Raw genomic sequence first — 22,882 nt, 5'->3', positions numbered from 1 at the left:
GTCACTGCTTCCTGTACAATGTTATGAACCTCCATCCATAATTCTTCAACCCCACTGTCCACCAAATCTAATTTCTTGAATCTATTTGTCCCTTCCACTGTCTAATCAAAAGTGATATTATTTAAGTCATACCTGAATGGCCTACTGGTTTTCCCTACTTTATTCATTTTTATCCTTAATTGTGCAATAAGAAGCTCATGATCTGAGTCACAGTCAGTTCCAGGTTTTGTTTCTGCTGACTTTATAGAGTTTCTAAATCTTGGCTCCCCCAAAATATAATCAATCTGACTTCAGTATTTACCACCTAGTTGTGTCCACGTGTAGAGTCGTCTCTTGTGTTGTTGGAAGAGGATGTTTGCTATGATCAGTGTGATCTCTTGGCAAAACTCTGTTAGCCTTTGCCCTGCCTCATTTTGTACTCCAAGGCCAAACCTGCCTATAATTCCATGTATCTTTTGACTTCCTACTTTTCAATTCTAGTTTCCTATGATGAAATGGGCCTCATTTTTTTTTTTTTTTTTTTTTTTTTTTGGTGTTAGTTCTAGAAGGTCTTGTAGGTCTTCATAGAACTGTTCAGCTTTAGCTTCTTTGACACTAATGCTAGGGGCTTAGGAATGGATTTCATGATATTGAATGGTTTGCCTTGGAAACAAATTGAGATCATTTTGTTGTTTTTGAGATTGCATTCAAGTACTGCATTTCAGACTTGATTTTTGACTATTTTTAAGGTTATTCCATTTCTTCCAAGACATTCTTGCCCACAGTAGTAGATATAATGGGCTTCCCAGGTAGCTCAGCTGGTAAAGAATCCACCTGCAATGCAAGAGACCCCAGTTTGATTCCTGAGTCAGGAAGATCTGCTGGGGAAGGGATAGGCTACCCACTCCAGTATTCTTGGGTTTCCCCAGTGGCTCAGTTGGTAAAGAATCTGCCTGCAATGTGGGAGACCTGGGTTTGATCACTGGGTTGGGAAGATCCCCTGGAGAAGGGAATGGCTACCAACTCCAGTATTCTGGCCTGGAGAATTCCATGGACTGTATAGTCCATAGGGTTGCAAAGAGTCAGACATGACTAAGCAACTTTCACTTTTACTTTTCAGTAGGTGTAATGGTTATCTGAATTAAAATTTCCCATTCCTGTCCATTTTAATTCACTGATTCCTAAGATACTGATGGTCTCACTTGCCATCTCCTGCTTGACCATGTCCAATTAACTATGATTCTTGGATGACATCACCAACTTAATGGACATAAGTTTGAGCAAACTTTGGGAGATAGTGAAGGACAGGGAAGCCTGATGTGCTATAGTTCATGGGGTTGTAGAGTCAGACACAACTTAGTGACTGGACAAAAAAAAAAAAAAAAAACAACAAAAAAAAAAACATGGGCCTAACATTCCAGGTTCCTATGCAATATTTTTCTTTACAGCATCGGACTTTGCTTTCATCACCAGGCATATCCACAACTGAGCATCATTTACACTTTGGCCCAGGATCTTCATTCTTTTTGGAGCTACTCCTCTGCTTTTCCCCAGTAGCATATCAGATACTTTCCAACATGGGGGCTCATCTTCCAATGTCATATATTTTAGCCTTTTCATACTCTTCATGGGTTCTTCAGACAAGAATATTGGAGCGGTTTGCCATTCCCTTCTCCAGTGGACTGCATTCTGTCAGAACTCTACACACTGACTTATGTGTCTTGGGTGTCCCAGCACGGCATGACTCATAGCTTTGTTGAGTTACTCAAGGCTGTGATCTATATGATAGGTTTGCTTAGCTTTCTGTGTTTGTGGTTTTCATTCCAGAATCTGAAGAATTGTAGTTCTTGCTTCTTCTGTCTGCCTTCTGATACATGAGGATAAGAGGATAAGAGACTTGGGAGGGACAGACTGTGGGGAAACCTGGGTCCTTGCTCTGGTGTCAGGACCACAATCAGTAAATCTTTAATCCAATTGTCAGCTGATGGGTGGGGCTATTCCTTCCCAGTTAGTTGTTTGGCCTGAGGTGACCCAGTCCTGGAGTCTACAGGCTCTATGGTAAAGTTATTGGCTAACTTTGGCTCGGCTGGTAAAGAATCTGCCTGCAATGCCAGAGACCTGGATTTGATCCCTGGGTTGAGAAGATCCCCTGGAGAAGGGAAAGGCCACTCACTCCAGCATTCTGACCTGGAGAATTCCATGGACTGTATAGTCTATGGGGTCGCAGAGTCAGACATGACTGAGCGACTTTCACTTCACTCAAAAGAGGGCTTATGGCAGCATGTGCCTACCAAGACTACTGCTGGCAGTACCCCTGTCCCCATGGCAGGCCACTACTGATGCACACCTCAGCAGGAGACTCTCAGCCACTCACAGGCAGGTCTACCAAAGTCTCTTGTGGGGTCACCACTCCTTTCTCCTGGGTTCTGTTGAACACAAGGTTTTATTTGTGCCCTCTTGGTATTAGTCACTCAGTCATGTCTGACTCTTTGTGACCCCATGGACTGTAGCATGCCAGGCTCTGATTTCCAGAGGAAATAGAGTCTCTGTTTCCCTCAGTCCTGTGTAAGTTCTACAATCAAATCCTACGTCCTTCAAAGTCAGATTCCCTGGGGATTTCCAGCCCTTTGCTGGACCCCAAGTTGGGGTGTCTGATGTGGGGCCTAGAACCTTCACAACAGTGGGTGAGCTTTTTTGGTATTATTGTTCTCCAGTTTGTGGATTACCCACCAGGCATGTATGGGGTTTGATTTTAACATGATTGTGCCAGTCTTGTTGTCTGATTGGGACTTGTCCTTTGAACTTGGATGTGGGGTATCTTTTTTTGGTGGGTTCTAACACCCTCCTGTTGATGATTGTCCAACAGCTAGTTGTGATTTTGGGGTTCTCAGAGAAGAAGATGAGCACATGTCCTTATGGGGAGCTAGATAAAATAAAGATTAAGACAAGAGATTCCACAAGGTAGGCTGCAAAGCAAATCAAAATTATATTAGGTATGGACCTCTGCATCTACATATGTTGAGTGCACATGCTTTGGTGCATACTTAAATGTATATATGTTTTAAGAAGAAGAAAAAAAAAGAGTATATACATGCAGTGGGACTTCTCTGGTGGCTCAGACAGTAAAGAATCTGTCTACAATGTAGGAGACCTAGGTTCGATCCCTGGGTTAGGAAGATCCCCTGGAGAAGGGAATGGCAACTCACTCTAGGATTCTTGCCTGGAGAATCCCAGGGACAGAGGAGCCTGGTAGGCTACAGTCCATGGGGTCACAAAGAGTTGGACATAACTGAGTGACTAACACTTTCGCTTTCATTTTCATATGTGTAATGAACCAGTGGAGAGAGAGTTTAAAGAAAAAGAATTAATGACTACATTATATGGTTAACTTGCTATTGGTTCTCATCTGGATGAAATCATTTCATTCATATCATGTGTCAATGACAAACTCCTAATTATTCATACCTCATTTACTGTGACTATTGGTATTAGACATAAAATGATAAAATAAATGCAGTACACTTAAGACACACTACTGAGAAAATGAATTGAAGGCTAAAATTTAGCTAACTAGGTAGTCAATGTGTGGATAATTTTGATCGTATATCTATACACTTAGAGGGAATTTTAACATTATTTAGCCCTTTCCTTTCTTCCCTTCAATTCAAAAATAATGAGTGGTTTGATTTGTAGTTAGCTTATTCATTCAAATATGTATTGTTTATTTCTTATCTCATAGAATATTCTGTACTTCATTTCATAGATATTTGGGGCTGACACGTCTAAAACAGAATATGAGACAAACTGCAGATATTACAGCATTAACATTGATTTTAGCTAATGAGCTATTCTGCTCTGGAACATATTTCCTCTAATTATTTCTCTTCTTCCACCAAGAGAGCTCTCATGTCAGTAGCTCAGGGTGTTGGGAAGTACTAGTCATCATCTGGCATTATATTTTTAGGTTACTTGGTGGAAAATAAAAAAACAACTGAATAATATACCTAATAAATAGGTTGAATATTTAATGAATGAGTTTAAAAAGAAAAAAAAAAAAGAAAGAAATAATTCACTGATTTGCTTGGAATGAGGAAAATTCTATGTTTTCCCACATAACTCTTATGCTATTTAGCTTACACCATTAAAGGGGTTTATCCCTACCTACTGACCTTGTTCAAATAGACTTACATCTGAGCCAGACCATGCATCCTAATATACAGCGCATATTCATCTAAATATATACTATTCAGTACAGTTCAGTCACTCAGTCATGTATGACTCTTTGTGACTCCATGGACTGCAGCATGCCAGGCCTCCCTGTCCATCACCAACTCCCAGAGTTTACTCAAACTCACGTCCATTGAGTCAGTGATGCCATCCAACCATCTCATCCTCTGTCATCCCCTTCTCCTCCAGCCTTCAAATTTTCCCAACATCAGGGTCTTTTCCAAATGAGTCAGTTCTTCACATCAGTTGGCCAAAATATTGGAGTTTCAGCATCAGTCCTCCCAAGGAATATTCAGGACTGATTTCCTTTAGGATGGACTGGTTGGATCTCCTTGCAGTCCAAGGGACTCTCAAGGGTCTTATCCAGCACCACAGTTCAAAAGCATCAAATTTTCAGTGTTCAGCTTTCTTTATACTCCAACTCTCACATCCATACATGACTACTGGAAAAACCATAGCTTTGACTAGACCAAACTTTGTTGGAAAAATAATGTCTCTGCTTTTTAATATGCTGTCTAGTTTGTTCTTCCAAAGAGCAATCCTCTTTTAATTTCATGGTTGCAGTCACCATTTGCAGTGAAAATACTGGAGCATATATATATATGCTGCAAATGTGTATATGTGTGTGTATATATATATACACACACACATATGTATACATTTATATCAGAGAAGGCAATGGCACCCCACTCCAGTACTCTTGCCTGGAAAATCCCATGGACAGAGGAGCCTGGTAGGCTGCAGTCCATGGGGTCGCGAAGAGTTGGACATAACTGAGCAACTTCACTTTCACTTTTCACTTTTATGCATTGGAGAAGGAAATAACAACCCATTCCAGTGTTCTTGCCTGGAGAATAGCAGGGATGGGATCACACAGAGTCAGACATGACTGAAGTGACTTATCAGTAGCAGTATACATTTATATACATGTATGTATACATTTATGTATATAAATGTGTATGTATAAATATATATATATATATATATATATATATATACATGAAACAGTGAGAGACTATATATATATATATATATATCCATTGTTTCCTCGTCTATTTGTCATGAAGTGATGGGACCAGATGCCATGATATTCATGAAATCTCTTCAAGAAAATTAGAGATACCAAGGGAACATTTCATGCAAAGATAGGTACAATAAAGGACAGAAATGGCATGGACCTAAAAGAAGCAGAAGATATTAAGAAGAAGTGGTAAGAATACATAGAACTATACAAAAAAAGATCTTCATGACCCAGGTAATCATGATAGTATAATCAGTCACCTTGAGCCAGACATCCAGGCATGTGAAGTCAAGTGGGACTTAGGAAGCATCACTACAAATAAAGCTAGTGGAGGTGATGGGATTCCAGTTGAACTATTTCAAATCCTAAAAAGATTATGTTGTAAAAGTGCTGCACTGAATATGCCGACAAATTTTGGAAACTCAGCAGTGGCCACAGGACTGGAAAAGGTCAGTTTTCATCCCAATCCCAAAGAAAGGAAATGCCAAAGAATGTTCAAACTACTGCACAATTGAACTCATCTCACACGCTAGTAAAGTAATGCTCAAAATTCTCCAAGCCAGGCTTCAACAGTACGTGAACCGTGAACTTCCAGCTGGTTTTATTTTATTATTATTATTATTATTATTTTTACTTGCTCCTTCTGTGATTTTTTTTTCTCATTTATTTTTATTAGTTGGAGACTAATTACTTTACAATCTTGTAGTAGTTTTGGTCATACATTGACATGAATCAGCCATGAATTTACATGTGTTCCCCATTCCAATCCCGCCTCCCAGCTCCCTCCCCATTCCATCCCTCTGGGTCTTCCCAATGCACCAGTCCTGAGCACATGTCTCATGCAACCATTCTGGGCTGGTGATCTGTTTCACCTTTGATAGCATACTTGTTTCAATGCTGTTTTCTCAGAACATTCCACCCTCACCTTCTCCCACAGAGTCCAAAAGTCTGTTCTCTACATCTGAGACACAGATGACAGAGACTCTTTTTCTGTTTTGCATATAGGGTTATCGTTACCATCTTTTTAAATTCCATATATATGCATTATTGTACTGTATTGGTCTTTATCTTTCTGTCTTACTTCACTCTGTATAATGGGCTCCAGTTTCATCCATCTCATTAGTACTGATTCAAATGTATTCTTTTTAATGGCTGAGTAATATTCCATTGTGTATATGTACCACAGCTTCCTTATCCATTCATCTGCTGATGGGCATCTAGGTTGCTTCCATGTCCTGGCTATTATAAACAGTGCTGCGATGAACATTGGGGTGCACATGTCTCTTTCAGATCTAGTTTCCTCAGTGTGTATGCCCAACAGTGGGATTGCTGGGTCATATGGCAGTTCTATTTCCAGGTTTTTAAGGAATCTCCACACTGTTCTCCATTGTGGCTGTGCTAGTTTGCATTCCCACCAACAGTGTAAGAGGGTTCCCTTTTCTCCACACCCTCTCCAGAATTTATTGCTTGTAGACTTTTGGATAGCAGACATCCTGACTGGCATGTAATGGTACCTCATTGAGGTTTTGATTTGCATTTCTCTGATAATGAGTGATGTTGAGCATCTTTTCAGGTCTTTGTTAGCCATCTGTATGTCTTCTTTGGAGAAATGTCTGTTTAGTTCTTTGGCCCATTTTTTGATTGGGTCATTCATTTTTCTGGAATTGAGCTGCAGGAGTTGCTTGTATATTTTTGAGATTAATCCTTTGTCTGTTGCTTCATTTGCTAATATTTTCTCCCAACCTGAGGGCTGTCTTTTCACATTGTGTAGTTTCCTTTGTTGTGCAAAAGCTTTTAAGTTTCATTAGGTCCCATTTGTTTATTTTTGCTTTTATTTCCAATATTCTGGGAGGTGGGTCATAGAGGATCCTGCTGTGATTTATGTCGGAGAGTGTTTTGCCTATGTTCTCCTCTAGGAGTTTTACAGTTTCTGGTCTTACATTTAGATCTTTAATCCATTTTGAGTTTATTTTTGTGTATGGTGTTAGAAAGTGTTCTAGTTTCATTCTTTTACAAGTGGTTGACCAGTTTTCCCAGCACCACTTGTTAAAGAGGTTGTCTTTTTTCCATTGTATATCCTTGCCTCCTGTGTTGAAGATAAGGTGTCCATAGGTTCGTGGATTTATCTCTGGGCTTTCTATTCTGTTCCATTGATCTATATTTCTGTCTTTGTGCCAACACCATACTGTCCTGATGACTGTGGCTTTGTAGTAGAGCCTGAAGTCAGGGAGGTTGATTCCTCCAGTTCCATTCTTCTTTCTCAAGATGGCTTTGGCTATTCAAGGTTTTTTGTATTTCCATATAAATTGTGAAATTATTTGTTCTAGTTCTGTGAAAAACACTGTTGGTAGCTTGATAGGGATTGGATTGTATCTATAGATTGCTTTGGGTAGTATAGCCATTTTCACAATATTGATTCTTCCAAGCAATGAACACAGTATATTTCTCCATCTGTTTGTGTCCTCTTTGATTTCTTTCATCAGTCTTTTATAGTTTTATATGTATAGGTCTTTTGTTTCTTTAGGTAGATATACTCCTAAATATTTTATTCTTTTTGTTGCAATCATGAATGGTATTGTTTCCTTAATTTCTCTTTCTGTTTTTTCATTGTTAGTATATAGGAATGCAAGGGATTTCTGTGTGTTAATTTTATATCCTGCAATATTACTCTATTCATTGATTAGCTTTAGTAATTTTCTGGTAGAGTCTTTAGGGTTTTCTATGTAGAGGACCATGTCGTCTGCAAACAGTGAGAGTTTTACTTCTTCTTTTCTTATCTGGATTCCTTTTATTTCTTTCTCTGTTCTGATTGCTGTGGCCAACACTTCTAAAACTACGTTGAATAGTGGTAGTGAGAGTGGGCACCCTTGTCTTGTTCCTGATTTTAGGGGAAATGCTTTCAATTTTTTACCATTGAGGATAATGTTTGCTGTGGGTTTGTCATATATAGCTTTTATTATGTTGAGGTATGTTCCTTCTATGCCTGCTTTCTGGAGAGTTTTTATCATAAATGGATATTGAATTTTGTCAAAGGCCTTTTCTGCATCTATTGAGATAATCATATGGTTTTTATTTTTCAATTTGTTAATGTGGTGTATTACATTGATTGATTTGTGGTTATTCAAGAATCCTTGCATTCCTGGGATAAAGCCCACTTGGCCATGATGTATGATCCTCTTAATATGTTGTTGGATTCTTAGAAAAGGTAGAGGAACCAGAGATCAAACTGCCAACATCCGTTGGGTCATCAAAAAATGCAGTGAATTCCAGAAAAACATCTATTTCTGCCTTATTAACTATGCCAAAGCTTTGACTGTGAGGATCACAACAAATTCTGGAAAATTCCTCAAGAGATGGGAATACCAGATCACCTGCCTCCTGAGAAATCTGTATTCAGGTCAGGAAACAACAATTAGAACTTTACATGGCAAAATAGACTGGTTCCAAGTTGGGAAAGAAGTATGTCAAGGCTGTATATTTTCACCTTACTTATTTAACTTATATGTAGAGTATATCATGATAAATGCCCAGTTGGAAGAAGCACAAGCTGGAATCAAGATTGCCAGGAGAAATATCAATAACCTCAGATATGCAGATGACACCACAGTTATGGCAGAAAGAGAAGAAGAACTCAAGAGCTTCTTGATGAGAGTGAAAGAGGAGAGTGAAGAAGTTGGCTTAAAACTCAGCATTCAGAAAGCTAAGATCATTTATGGTCCCATCACTTCATGGCAAATAGATGGGAAAACAATGGAAACTGAGAGATTTATTTTTGGGGGCTCCAAAATATCTGCAGATCATGACTGTAGCCATGAAATTAAAACATACTTGCTCCTTAGAAGAAAAGTTATGACCAACTTAGACAGCATATTATAAAGCAGACACATTACTGTGCCAACAAAATTCCATCTAGTCAAAGCTATGGTTTTTCCAGTAGTCATGTATGGATATGAGAGTTGGACTATAAAGAAAGCTGAGTGCTGAAGAATTGATGCTTTTGAACTCTCAAGGGTTGGATAAGACCCTTGAGAGTCCCTTGGACTGCAAATAGATCCAGCCAGTACATCCAAAATGAAATGAGTCCTGAATATTCACTGGAAGACAGATGTTGTAGCTGAAACTCCAATACTTTGGCTACCTGATGTGAAAAATTGACTCATTTGAAAAGACCCTGATGCTAGGAAAGGTTGAAGGCGGGAAGAGAAAGGGATGATGGAGGATGAGGTTGTTGGATGGCATCACCGACTCAATGGACATGAGTTTGAGTAAGCTATAGGAGTTTGATGATGGACAAGAGGCATTTTGATCTCTGATTCCTCTACTTTTTTCTAAATCCACCTTGAACATTTGGAAGTTCATGGTTCACGTACTGTTGAAGCCTGGCTTGGAGAATTTTGAGCATTACACTGCTAGCCTGTGAGATCAGTGCATTTGTGCGGTATTTTGAACATTCTTTGGCCTTGCCTTTCTTTGGGATTGGAATGAAAACTGACCTTTTCCAGTCCTGTGGCCACTGCTGAAGTTTCCAAATTTTCTGGCATATTGAGTGCAACATTATCACAGCATCATCTTCTAGGATTTGAAATAGTTTAACTGGAATTCCATCACCTCCACTAGCTTTGTTCATAGTGATTCTTCCTAAGACCCACTGGACTTTGCATTCCAGGATGTCTGGTTGTAGGTTAATGATCACACCATTGTGGTTATCTGTGTCATGAAAATCTTTTTTTGTATAGTTCTTCTGTGCATTCTTGTACCTCTTCTTATTATCTTCTGCTTCTCTTATGTCCATACCATTTCTGTCCTTTATCATGCCCATCTCTATATCTAAATATAATTCTATAATATTACTATAGTAATTTTATTATAAGCTTTGAATATATTCTTTAAAATTAATTTTTTTGGAACTCTTTGACTAATAAATTCAACTAGTCATGTACAGGCAGTGTGATAGAGTGCGTTAAAAATACACACTTTTGCATGAAACAAAATGGATTTAGAATTCTGCTTTATGGTTTATATCCTGAGTGAACTTTCAAAAAATTTTTAATCATGTACTTCAGTTCCCTCATCTATAAAATAGAGATAATAATAGTACTTATCTCATAGAAAAATGTAAATCTTAGGTGAGTTAGTACTTATAAAGCACTTAGAACTGTATCTGAGGCATATTAGTGATGATATGCTGGTTGTTGCTGTAATTATCATCGTCATCCCCCATCTCCTTTATACACAGTCCTATTCTGATTTATCTTTTCTCTTAATGGTATTAAAAAAGAAAACTCAAAATACGAATTTTTTTTTTAATTTTACATCATTTTTTCTCTCAGTCAAGTAATTGCCTATTATTGATATAACCTTTCTTGTTTCCACTGGTATGTAATTTATATTTCCACTATCAATGTAGTTCAGAACCTGTTTTTGACTAATATAATTACATGAATCCCATAATTGAACTTCTGCCTACCTTTTTTCCTTCAGCATTTTTAAGTGCCTTCTCTAAACTTTCTAATCCAAATTACTTACTACTGTCAAAGTAATTATTCCAAAGTATGTCTGTAATCATAAGAAAATCCTGTTTAAGGCAAACAAAATTTCTTATTAGGCACAAAATAAAATAGTAAGTAATTTGAAAAGCATGAATATAATTTCTAGAGCTTCCCTCAATGTAATTTCTAGATTCACTTCTTACTACTCTATTTCATAGAGGGTATATTCCCAGCCAAGCAAAATTAATCAGTATTTTTGGAACACAGTAGTGTACTTATAATAAGTCACTGAATTTTTGAAATCAATTTTGCAGACTCCACTTCTGAGAATTTAAGCACAAACTGAAAAATAAATAAAACAAAGGTAAACTAAAATATTATAGCATGAATAATGGGTAAAACACTAAGATGTGACCTCTTATAAATATCTTGAAGTATTTGAAAAAAAAAAAAAAGAGAAAAAAATATCTTGAAGTATTTGAAAGGCTAATCTATGAATGAGAAATTAGGTATCAGTTTTTAAGGCCTCCAAAATGGACATAGAAATGATATAACACATACAGAGATTGATTTCAGTTCAAGTGAGGGAAAAGCTTTAGCAGGAGGAGTACTTGCAAGTAGACTATACCTCACAGGCTAATTACCATTTCCTTTTGTTGTAGTTGAAAGTTTTTTAAGTGTTTTATATTCACACAATATGAATTCAGAAAAAGAGAGATTTGAGTCAAATTGTCTGAATGATTTGCTTAAATAAAGCGTGCTTAAAATAGGGCCCAAGTGGTGTAGTTTAAGAAATTTTAAGCAATATTATTTATATCTGTATACATGCCTTTTTTGATAATGCTAATATTATCTTTATAATTATTTATACTTTCCTTCTCAAAATTATCATAAAAATTGAGGAAACAAAGAACAAATGGACAAAATGTATTTCTAAATATTATTAAATTACAGAGGTGTCCCCCCCACCCCTTATTTAGGGCTTTAAATGGGAGAAAAATAATCCCTTTACTATTATAGTGTTTTTTGTTTTTTTTTTTGCCATAAGTAAATAAAACTGGTCTGCTTGTGGCCCTGATAGAATAGCCAGACATGCCCTTCCGATGCAACTAAAAAACTAGGCATAAAATGAGACAACATTTTTTTAGACATTAGTAAATGAGCAATAACAAACTTTATTTGGGGGACTAACTAAATGCTAGTCTTTACTCTCTCCTCAGAGGCACATTTTATACAGAGTGCATAAAGATAAAAGTAAGAGCAGGCTATGGTAGCATTTTGAGATGAGGAGGCAGAGATGAATATTATAGGCTGTTAAAATGGCAACCCACTCCAGTACTCTTGCCTGGAGAATCCCGTGGACGGAGGAGCCTGGTAGTCTACATGGGGTCACAGAGTCAGACACGACTGAGCGACTTCATTTTCACTTTCAAAATGGTTAGAACTTGTGGGACAGAGCACTATAGAGAAGGGAACTCTGAAGTAGAAAACTCCAGATCCTGTATGAAGTAAGCTGCATTTTTTTTCTTTTTTGGGTGGGAGGGCAGAAGTTTAGAATATACAAGCACAGAATCTGCAAGGCTTAGAGCAGAGTAGTGACAACAAAGCTGAGCGGTAAATGAAGATGTGCAAGTGTGCACAGAGCTGAGAATTGTTTCACTTCTCACCAACTCACTGTAGAGGGATCTTATTGTGTATTCCAGATATTTAGTTCAAACTCCAGAATGGCATATTTTAAGAGAATGTAACTTGGTATAGCAACTATGGAGAACAGTATAGAGGTTCCTTAAAAAATTAAAAATAGATCTACCATATGATCCAGCAATTTCATTTCCGGGAATATATTTGAAAAAAGAACATAATTCACAAAGGTACATGCACCCTAATGTTCATTGCAGCACTGTTTACAATAGTCAAGACATGGAAGCAATCTAAATGTCCATCAACCAAGGAATGGATAATGAAGATGTGGTACATATGTATAATGGAATATTACTCAGCCAAAAAACAGAATGAAGTAATGTGATTTGCAATAACATGGATGGACATAAAGATTATATATTGAGTGAATAATTAAAGACAGATATCATATGGCATCACTTGTATTGGAATCTTAAAAAAAATGGTACAAATGGGTGTATCTACAAAATAAAAACAGAGTTACAGATGTAGAAAGCAAACTTATGGTTACTGGGGTAAGGATGTGCTTACCTTCTCAGTCGTGTCTGACTCTGTGACCCATGGACTGTAGCCCTCCAGGCTCCTCTGTCCATGGGGATTCTCCAAACAAGACTACTAAAGTGGGTTGCCATGCACTTCTCCAGGGGCTCTTCCCAACCCAGGAATCAATCCAGGTCTTTCACACTGCAGGCAGATTCTTTACAGTCTGAAGCACCAGGGAAGCTCACACCAAGGGGTAAGGGAGAGAGGGATAAGTTGGGAAATTGGGATTGACATATAAACACTACGATATATAAAATTGGTAGCTATTGATAATAAGGACCTACTGTATAGCACAGAGAACTCTACTTGATACTCTCTAATGGCTTATGTGGTAAAATAATCTGAAAAAAGAGTGGATGTGTGTCTAACTGATTTGTTTTGCTGTACAATTGAAACTAACTCAACACTGTACTCCAGTGAAATTTTTAAAAACAAAGTATCAGAGAAATGCAAATCAAAACCACAATGAGGTACCATTACATGCCAGTCAGGATGGCTGCTATCCAAAAGTCTACAAGCAATAAATGCTGGAGAGGGTGTGGAGAAAAGGGAACCCTCTTACACTGTTGGTGGGAATGCAAACTAGTACAGCCACTATGGAAAACAGTGTGGAGATTTCTTAAAAAACTGGAAATAGAACTGCCATATGACCTAGCAATCCCACTCCTGGGCATACACACTGAGGAAACCAGAATTGAAAGAGATACGTGCACCCCAATGTTCATCGCAGCACTGTTTATAATAGCCAGGACATGGAAGCAACCTAGATGCCCATCAGCAGATGAATGATAAGAAAGCTGTGGTACATATACACAATGGAATATTACTGAGCCATTAAAAAGAATACATTTGAATCAGTACTAATGAGGTGGATGAAACTGGAGCCTATTATACAGAGTGAAATAAGCCAGAAAGAAAAACACCAACACAGTATACTAACACATATATACGGAATTTAGAAAGATGGTAATGATAACCCCGTATGCGAGATATCAAAAGAGACACAGATGTACAGAACAGTCTTTTGGACTCTGTGGGAGAGGGTGAGGGCAGGATGATATGGGAGAATGGCATTGAAACATGTAAGTTATCATATGTGAAACAAATCGCCAGTCCAGGTTTGATGCGTGATACAGGATGCTCAGGGCTGGTGCCCTGGGATGACCCAGAGGGATGGGATGGGGAGGGATTTGGGAGGGGGGTTCAGGATGGGGAACACATGTACAACCATGGCGGATTCAAGTCAATGTATGGCAAAACCAACACAATGTTGTAAAGTAAAATAAATAAATAATTTTTTTAAAAAAAGTAGCCAGGAGAGTAATGAGGAACACAAAAAGAAGCCAAAAGAATTTCTTAGATCTATCAGGTCAAAAAAGCCAAAATAATTCTCCCAGTTCTGCCTCCCCTTTTGGTTAAGTATGTGACCACTGTTAGGGAGTCCCTGGTTGCCCAGATGGTAAAGAATCTGCCTACAATGGGAAATCTGGGTTCAATCCTGGGTCAGGAAGATCCCCTGGAGAAGGGCACGGCAACCCACTCCAGTGTTATTGCCTGGAGAATTCTATGGACAGAGGTGGCTGGCGAGCTACAGTCCATGGGGTTGTTAAGAGTTGGACAAGACTGGGCGACTAACACATAAACACACACACACGGCCGCTGTCAGGTTCTGATAACTTTTAGTGATTGAATTGCTTCCTTTAGTTTTAGATAAACAAATATAGTAGCTTTTTAGGTCCAACCTAGACACTGCTTTACTTGTGGTTAGGTGAATTAATCCAATATGTTTCCAATACATTTGCATTACTGCCTAAGATACTTTGAATTGGGTTTCTATTATTTCAATAATGTAATTCTGAATACTATATTTGTAATTTTGAATGGTATTGCTGTTCTTAAAAACATGTTTAGTTTGTGAAATCCCAAAACAGCATGCGCTTAAACTGAATACCTCAGGTAACAATTACTTTCTTCAGAAATGAATTTTACCAACTAAAAACAAACAAACAAACAAAAGAAATAGTGGCAGAAATGTTTTATGATTTACAGTGAACTCTTTACCCGTGTTTGTTCTTAATATTTGTTTACTTCAGTAGTAACACCATATATATGAAACATATATTAAGAGCTCTGAGGAAGAAACTGGATGTCAGCTGAGACCCACATTTCAAAAATATATTTAAAAAATAACTCCAACTAATATAAATAAATGAAAATAAATAACATCATTCAAGAAACCTCACATATTTTCTATATAAATGCATAAGAATTCACAGGAAAACAGTCATTTACAATAATTATTATAATTTTTACATTTTTTCTTATCAACTATGGATATTTAGAGAAAAAGTGTTGGAACACAGATATGAACATAAAAATATGTCTAATGTCTTTTTAAAATATGTAAGAATTAACCAAAGAGTTGAAATGCAATTAAGGGCTTGAATAAAATACAATCAATTTGAGAAAATAAAAAAAAATAGGTTGTAAACCTTAGATAATAAATTTAACAGCGACCTGCCTTCATTTTGTGTAGGTATAAAAATGTGTGCACTGAAATAATCCTTTTGTACATCACTTTCCCTCACCCCTCACTCTCTGGGTGAATTGAAATCTGGAAGCCATAGAAAGAATACTGAAACTATTATCAATTGGATTACTTCATAAAAAGGAAAACATGACAAATTTTATAGCTCCTTCAGGTCTACTTTAAGTTGTTTTTAAAAATCTCTCTACAGCATCAACATCAACAGTTGAAAATATCTTTCCTAATATAGTTAGAGGACCAAGTGGGATTAATAACAAATATATAGACGCCTTAGGTATTAAGAAAACTTGATAGCAATGCACCATCTGCTTATTCAGTTATTCTTATCATGGCATGCTGAAAGTCTGATAAAAGTTAAGTAGATTTTCTACATAATTACATTATAAAATTGATGTTAGTGTTTGAGTAGGTAGAAGTACATTACAAGAACTGCCACGTGATAAATTTGATAAAACATTCCAGCAAGTTTAAGGGATATGTTGTGGCTATTTAGAAGTCAAGAGTCTGTAGGATGTTTCATAAAGCTTTACTTTGTTAAAATGCTTAAATAATTTCAATAAGAATTGATACAAAATTAAAACACACTCACCATGGTCTAGACCTAAGTATTTATTTTTTAATGATATATTTTAGTAGGTATTTAATCAAATACTTTACATGAAATACATGTTGGTAACAGGCTACAACAAAATCTAGTTTACAAATAGTGGTAATTTTTCATTTTACTCCCTTTGTCATTGTTTTCTAATTTTCACTTTAAAACTTAGTTTCTTTTTCTGTCATACCTGCAAACAAAGGAAAAGAAATTTGTACTCCAGCTTGCCTACTGTTTCCATTAAATCCAATCTACATGTTTGTGTGCATGCTCAGTCATTTCCAACTCTTTGTGATCCGATGGAATGTAGCCCATCAGGCTCCTCTGTCTATGGAATTTTCCAGGCAAGAATACTTGAGTGGGTTGCCATTTCCTCCTCCAGAGGATCTTCCTCATGCAGGGATTGAACCGCTGTCTCCTGAATTGTCGGATGTTTCATAAAGTTCTACTTTGTTAAATTACTTAAATAATTTCAATAAGAATTGATACAAAATTAAAACATACTCACCATGGTTTAAAACACCAATCCACCATGGCAGGGGGATTCCTCAACACTGTACCACCTGGGAAGTCATCATTATGCATAGCAGAAAAGTGAATTCAAAATTCTATACTATTGTGTTTCTTAATATTTTATAACCACTGAAAGGGACTTCCCTGGTGGTCTAGTGTTTAAGACTCCATCTTGCAGTGCAGGGGATGCAGGTTTGATCTCTGGTTGGGGAACTAAGATCCCACATGCCCTGATGCAACTAAGCCCACACTACCACTACTGAGTCCAACACAACCATGAGAGTCAGACCATAAAGAAAGCTGAGCCCTGAAGAACTGACACTTTTGAACTGTGATGTTGGAGAAAACTCTTGAGAGTCCCTCGGACAGCAAGGAGATCAAACCAGTCCATCCTAAAGGAAATCAGTCCTGAATATTCATTGGAAGCACTGTTGCTGAAGCTAAAACTCCAATACTTTGGCCACCTGATGCAAAGAACTGACTCATTTGAAAAGACCCTGATGCTGGGCAAGATTGAAGGCAGGAGGAGAAGGGGACAACAGAGGATGAGACGGTTGGATGTCATCACTGACTCAATAGACATGAGTTTGAGCATGCTCTGGGAGTTGGCGATGGATATGGAAGCCTGGCATCCTGCAGGCCATGGAGTCACAAAGAGACATGATTGAGCCATTGAACTGAACTGAACCTGGGGGGGTGGGGAATGAGGTGAAATAGAAGCTGCCAGTCGGAGAAGGCAATGGCACCCCACTCCAGTACTCTTGCCTAGGAAATACCATGGACGGAGGAGCCTGGTAGTCTGCCATCCACGGGGTCTCGAAGAGTCGGACAAGACTGAGCGACTTCACTTTCACTTTTATGTACTGGACAAGGAAATGGCAACCCACTCCAGTATTCTTGCCTGGAGAATCCCAGGGACAGAGGAGCCTGGTGGGCTGCCTTCTATGGGATCTCACAGAGTCGGACACGACTGACGCGACTTAGCAGCAGCAGAAGCTGCCAGTGAAAAGTGTCTGTGGGGCTTCTAAATCTTTGTTTTCTGAGCTGGAGTTCCCAACCTCTTGATAAACAGAATACTCTAAGAAAGTTATAAGTAGAGCATTTCAAAACCGAGAGTTCCAGTAGTGAGTTGTTTCAACACTGGAATTGTGTTACCACTGTTTCAAGGCAATGTTGACCAATATAGAGGATATGTACCCTTACCAGCAGCCTACCACACTTCCAGGCTTCACATGTGCTTTACCCGATCTCTTAATCACCACATTTCAAGGACTTTTCAAACAGACCTAGTTTGCTGAGAATAATTCTGCTTCCATAAACATACAGATATAATTAATAATGCAATTTTCTAGACATATTTTGTGTGAAAATATTCATTTTAGTCATGTTTGGATGTGAGAGTTGGACCACAAAAAGGCTGAGCACCAAAGAATTGGTGATTTTGGATTGTGGTGCTGGAGAAGACTCTTGAGAGTCCCTTGGACTTCAAGGAGGTCAAGCCAGTCACTCCTAAAGGAAATCACCCCTGAATATTAATTGGAAAGACTGTTGCTGAAGCTGATGCTCCAATAATTTGGCCGCTTGATGCAAAGAGCTGACTCATTGGAAAAGACCCTGATAATGGGAAAGATTGAAGGCAGGAGGAGAAGGGGATGACAGAGGATGAGATGGTTGGATGGCATCATTGACTCAATGGACATGAGTTTGAGCAAACTCTGGGAGATAGTGAAGGACAGGGAAGCCCTGTGTTCTGCAGCCCATAGGGTTCCAAAGAATCAGATACATCTTAGTGACTGAACAACAACAGTTGAGAAGATCTTGGAAACTGGTCCTCTTACAACTACACAAGAAGTTGCTGAAGAGCTCAACATCAACCATTCTACAGTGATTCAACACTTGAAGCAAATTGAAAAGTTCAATAAGTGGGTGCCTCATGAGCTGACTCTAAGTCAAAAATCTCGTCATTTTGAAGTGTTGTCCTCTCTTATTCTATGTAACAACAATGAACCATTTCTTGATCGGACCGTAACATGCCACAGAAAGTAGATTTTACATAATAAGTAGCAACGGCCTCAGTGGTTGGACTTGGAAGAAGTTCCAGAACACTTCCCAAAGACACACTTGCACCAAAAAAACATCATGGCCACTGACTGATGGTCTGCTGCCCATCTGATCCACTACAGCTCTCTGAATCCCAGAGAAACTATTACCCCTGAGAAGTGTGCTCAGCAAATCAATGAGATGAACTGAAAACTTCAATGCCTACAGCTGGCATTGGTCAACAGAATGGGCCCAATTCTTCTCTAGGACAATGCCCGATCACATGTCACACCATTGGTCAGTGCTTTGAAAGAATAGGGCTATGAAGTTTTTCCTCATCCACCATATTCACCTGAGTCCTCATCAACCGACTACCACTTCTTCAAGCATGTCAACAACTTTTTGCAGGAAAAATGCTTCCACAATCAGATGGATGCAGAAAACACTTTCCAAGAGTTCACTGAATCCTGAGACATGAATTTATATTCTACAGAAATAAGCAAACTTATTTCTTATTGGAAAACATGTGTTGATTGTAATGGTCTCTATTGTGATTAATAAGGATGTGTTTAAACTAAGTTATAATGATTTAAAATTCATGATTTGAATTTGTAATTACATTTGCACCAACCTAATACCAGGGAAACTATTTGTTACTATATGAAGTTAGCAATGCTTGTAATGATGATAGTCAATGTAGTGAATATTAGTTTTATGTAAACATGTTCCATTTAATGCTTATTAACAGAATTGACATCAGGGAGCCAATTCTAAGTCAGAATTGAAAATCTGAAGATTCTGTAGTCTTATAATACTTCCTCTATAATTTGAAGTTTAAGGGAAGAGAGATTATGAGTATTCCTCATATTTAGATGTCCAGAATATGTTTTCTACTGTTTGGCTACTATTAATCATCAGATTTGGGGTGGCAGTTTTCTGATATGTTACAGGCTAGAGATGGCTCTGAATATGATTTGAATTCAGTTACAATATGGATTCATTCTAGAATTGTTTGATGTATTTCTACTATCAAGGTAGAACACATCTTACCACTAATCATAATGTATTTTTAGAGTAATTTATAATAGTATTTTATCTTATTTGGATAACTCATTCACAATATCAATATACATAGAAGCAGAATATTATATATTATATATTGTCAGCCTATTTTCCTATGACAACATCTTTTGAAGTATATTCCTATTAGGACCTATCTAAAATTAAATAGAATGCTTTTATATCTAAGTCTCTCTGGGCTCTATAGAGGTAATTTTTATGCAGACACCTGGTAAGCAGTTATTATGAAAAATTTGCTCACCATCAATAGGTGTTCATGGTTAGTCCTGGAATGGGTCTGGAGATTATAATACAAACAGAAAATGAAAAAAAAAAAAAAAAACCTTACTAGATGTTTCTTTCTTTTCTTTTTTTTTTCTTACCGTAATTGAAGGTACAGATAAAAACAAATGCTCAACATTTATTAACAAGTTAACATAATTTTGACAGATTGAAAAAAAAATCTACTGTAACTTTTGTGTGTGTGTGATTGTTAAAGACTTCCTAATGAGTTATTTTATTCCCAGGTTAGGAGACGATGTTAGAGAACAATGACTCTACAACAGTAATTAGAAAATTTTATAAAGGAAAGCAATAGGGCTAAAACACTTAACCCAAATGTCATGGTATAGTAAAGATCATGAGAAACTTCCTCTACAGGAAAAGATACTACCTCATTTAATCACTTGTGGTTTTCCTCATTTCAAAGGCTTTTATTAATTTCTCTACTTTCTTGAACACTTACGTTTTGGTTAGGTAGGAAAGACTATACAGAGTTATGGATTCTGTTTGTTTAATGACTTTTTCATTCTGATCTACAAAGAAATTATAACGGCAAATAAGATAGCAAAGATGAGGTTTTCCTAAGTACTTTTGATAGTATTTAATGGTAATGTTTAGAGAAAAGTGCTTTCTTCCTAATTTGCTCTCTCTAGAGGTAGCCATAGTTAGAACCATATTTGAATGCTTAAAATATTTAATTTTATAGTACAGCTACCTTTGGGAAAGTTAGACAGCAAATTACATATAAGATGCTTCTTTATGTGTTTGATGATATTCTTAAGTTCATTCTGTGTGATGAAGTGTATAGCTTCCCAAACATTTTGAAATTAAGATAAAAATATTCTATATGAATATACATTTGTGATATTTCTAATAGCCTTTCAATTATAAAGTGGACTTTCTTGTGAGGTACTGAATTCTTACTATTATGGATGTTTTATGTTTTATTAAACATAAAAGTTGATAGGATATTTTAGAAAAGAAGTAACAGTAAAAACCAAATGAATAATTAGATTCCCTTTATTTTTTATTGTTTAGATTTATGTTTAATTGTATCTATTTCATAAATATATGAAGGTGAAGTGAAAGTCATTCAGTTGTGTCCAACTCTTTGCGACCCCATGGACTGTAGTACATGGAATTCTCCAGGCCAAAATACAGGAGTGGGTAGCCTTTCCCTTCTCCAGGGGATCTTCCCAACCCAGGGATTGAACCCGGGTCTTCCATATTACAGGCAGATTCTTTACCAGCTAAGCCACAAGGGAAGCCTGGGTATATATATACCATTACATAATACTGTTGGCATTCTTTTTTGACTTATTTTCACTAATGTTAATTTCACTATTTCTATTTTTTAAAATTGTGATCTGTCCTCTTAGTAGATTTTTAAATGAATTCTTGTTCAGTTGCAAAGTCGTGTCAAACTCTTTGCAACCCCATGGACTACAGTATACCAGGCTTCCCTGTCCTTCACTATCTCTCAGAGTTTGCTCAAGTTCATGTCTATTGTGTTGGTGATGCCATCCAAATATCTCATACTCTGTCACTCCCTTCTCCTGTCCTCAGACTTTCCCAGCATCAGTCTTTTTGAATGAGTTGGCTCTTCACATAAGGTGGCAAAAGTATTGGAGCCCAGCTTCAACATCAGTCCTTCCAATTAACATTCAGAGTTGTTTTCCTTTAGGATTGACTGGTTTGATTTCCTTGCTATCCAAGAAACTTAAGAGTGTTTTCCAGCACTGCAGTTCAAAAGCATCAATTCTTTGGTGCTTAACCTTCTTTATGGTCCAACTCTCACATGTATACATGACTACTGGAAAAAAACAATAACTTTGACTATATGGACCTTTGTTGGCAAAGTGATGTCACTGCTTTTTAATATTCTGTCTAGGTTTGTCATCTTCCTCCAAGGAGCAAGAGTCTTTTAATTTCATGGCTGTAGTCACCATCCACAGTGATCTTGGAACCCAAGAAAATAAAGTCTGTCACTGTTTCTACATTTTCCCCATCTATTTGCCATAATGTGATGGGAGTGGATGTCATGATCTTAATTTTTTGACTGTTCAATTTTAAGCCAGTTTTTTCACTCTCTTTTTTCAACCTCATCAAAGAGGCTCTTTAGTTCCTCTTCGCTTTTTACCTTTAGGGTGGTATAATCTGCATATCTGATGGTGGTGATATTTATCCTGGCAGTCTGATACCAGCTTGTGATTCACCCAGCCTGGCATTTCACATGATGTATTCTGTATATAAGTTAAATAAGCAGGATGATAAAATACAGCTTTGACATACTTCTTTTCAAATTTTTACCAGTCTGTTGTTCCATGTCCAGTTCTGACTGTTACTTCTTGACCTGCATACAAGTTTCTCATGAGGCAGATAAGGTGATCTACTATTCCCATTTCTTTAAGAATTTCCCACAGTTTGTTGTGATCCACATAGTCATAGACTTTAGCATAGGTCAGTGAAGTAGAAGTAGATGTTTTTCTGGGATTCTTTTGCTTTTTCTATGATCCAACGGATGTTGAAAATCTCTGGTTTCTTACCTTTTCTAAATCTACCTTGTACATCTGGAAGTTCTCAACTCACATGCTCGTGAAGCTTAACTTGAAGGAGTTGATGGATTACCTTGCTACCATATGAAATGAGTGCAACTGTGCAGTAGTTTGAACAATCTTTGGCATTGCCTTTTTTTTTTTTTTTTTGATTTGAATGAAAATTGGCCTTTTCCAGTCCTGTGGCCATTTTTCAAATTTGCTGACATATTGAGTGTGGCAATTTACCAGCATCATCTTTTAGGATTTGAAATAACTCAGTTGGGATACCATCACCTCTACTATCTCTGTTCATAATAATGTGTCTAAGGCCAAATTTCATTGAGTTAGACAAGTCATGGTCTGTGCGAT

This window comes from Cervus elaphus, chromosome 6 (genome assembly GCF_910594005.1).
Source record: "Cervus elaphus chromosome 6, mCerEla1.1, whole genome shotgun sequence".
Lineage (NCBI taxonomy): Eukaryota > Metazoa > Chordata > Mammalia > Artiodactyla > Cervidae > Cervus > Cervus elaphus.
The sequence above is the reverse complement of the archived record's forward strand: the minus strand, read 5'-3'. Positions refer to the sequence as shown.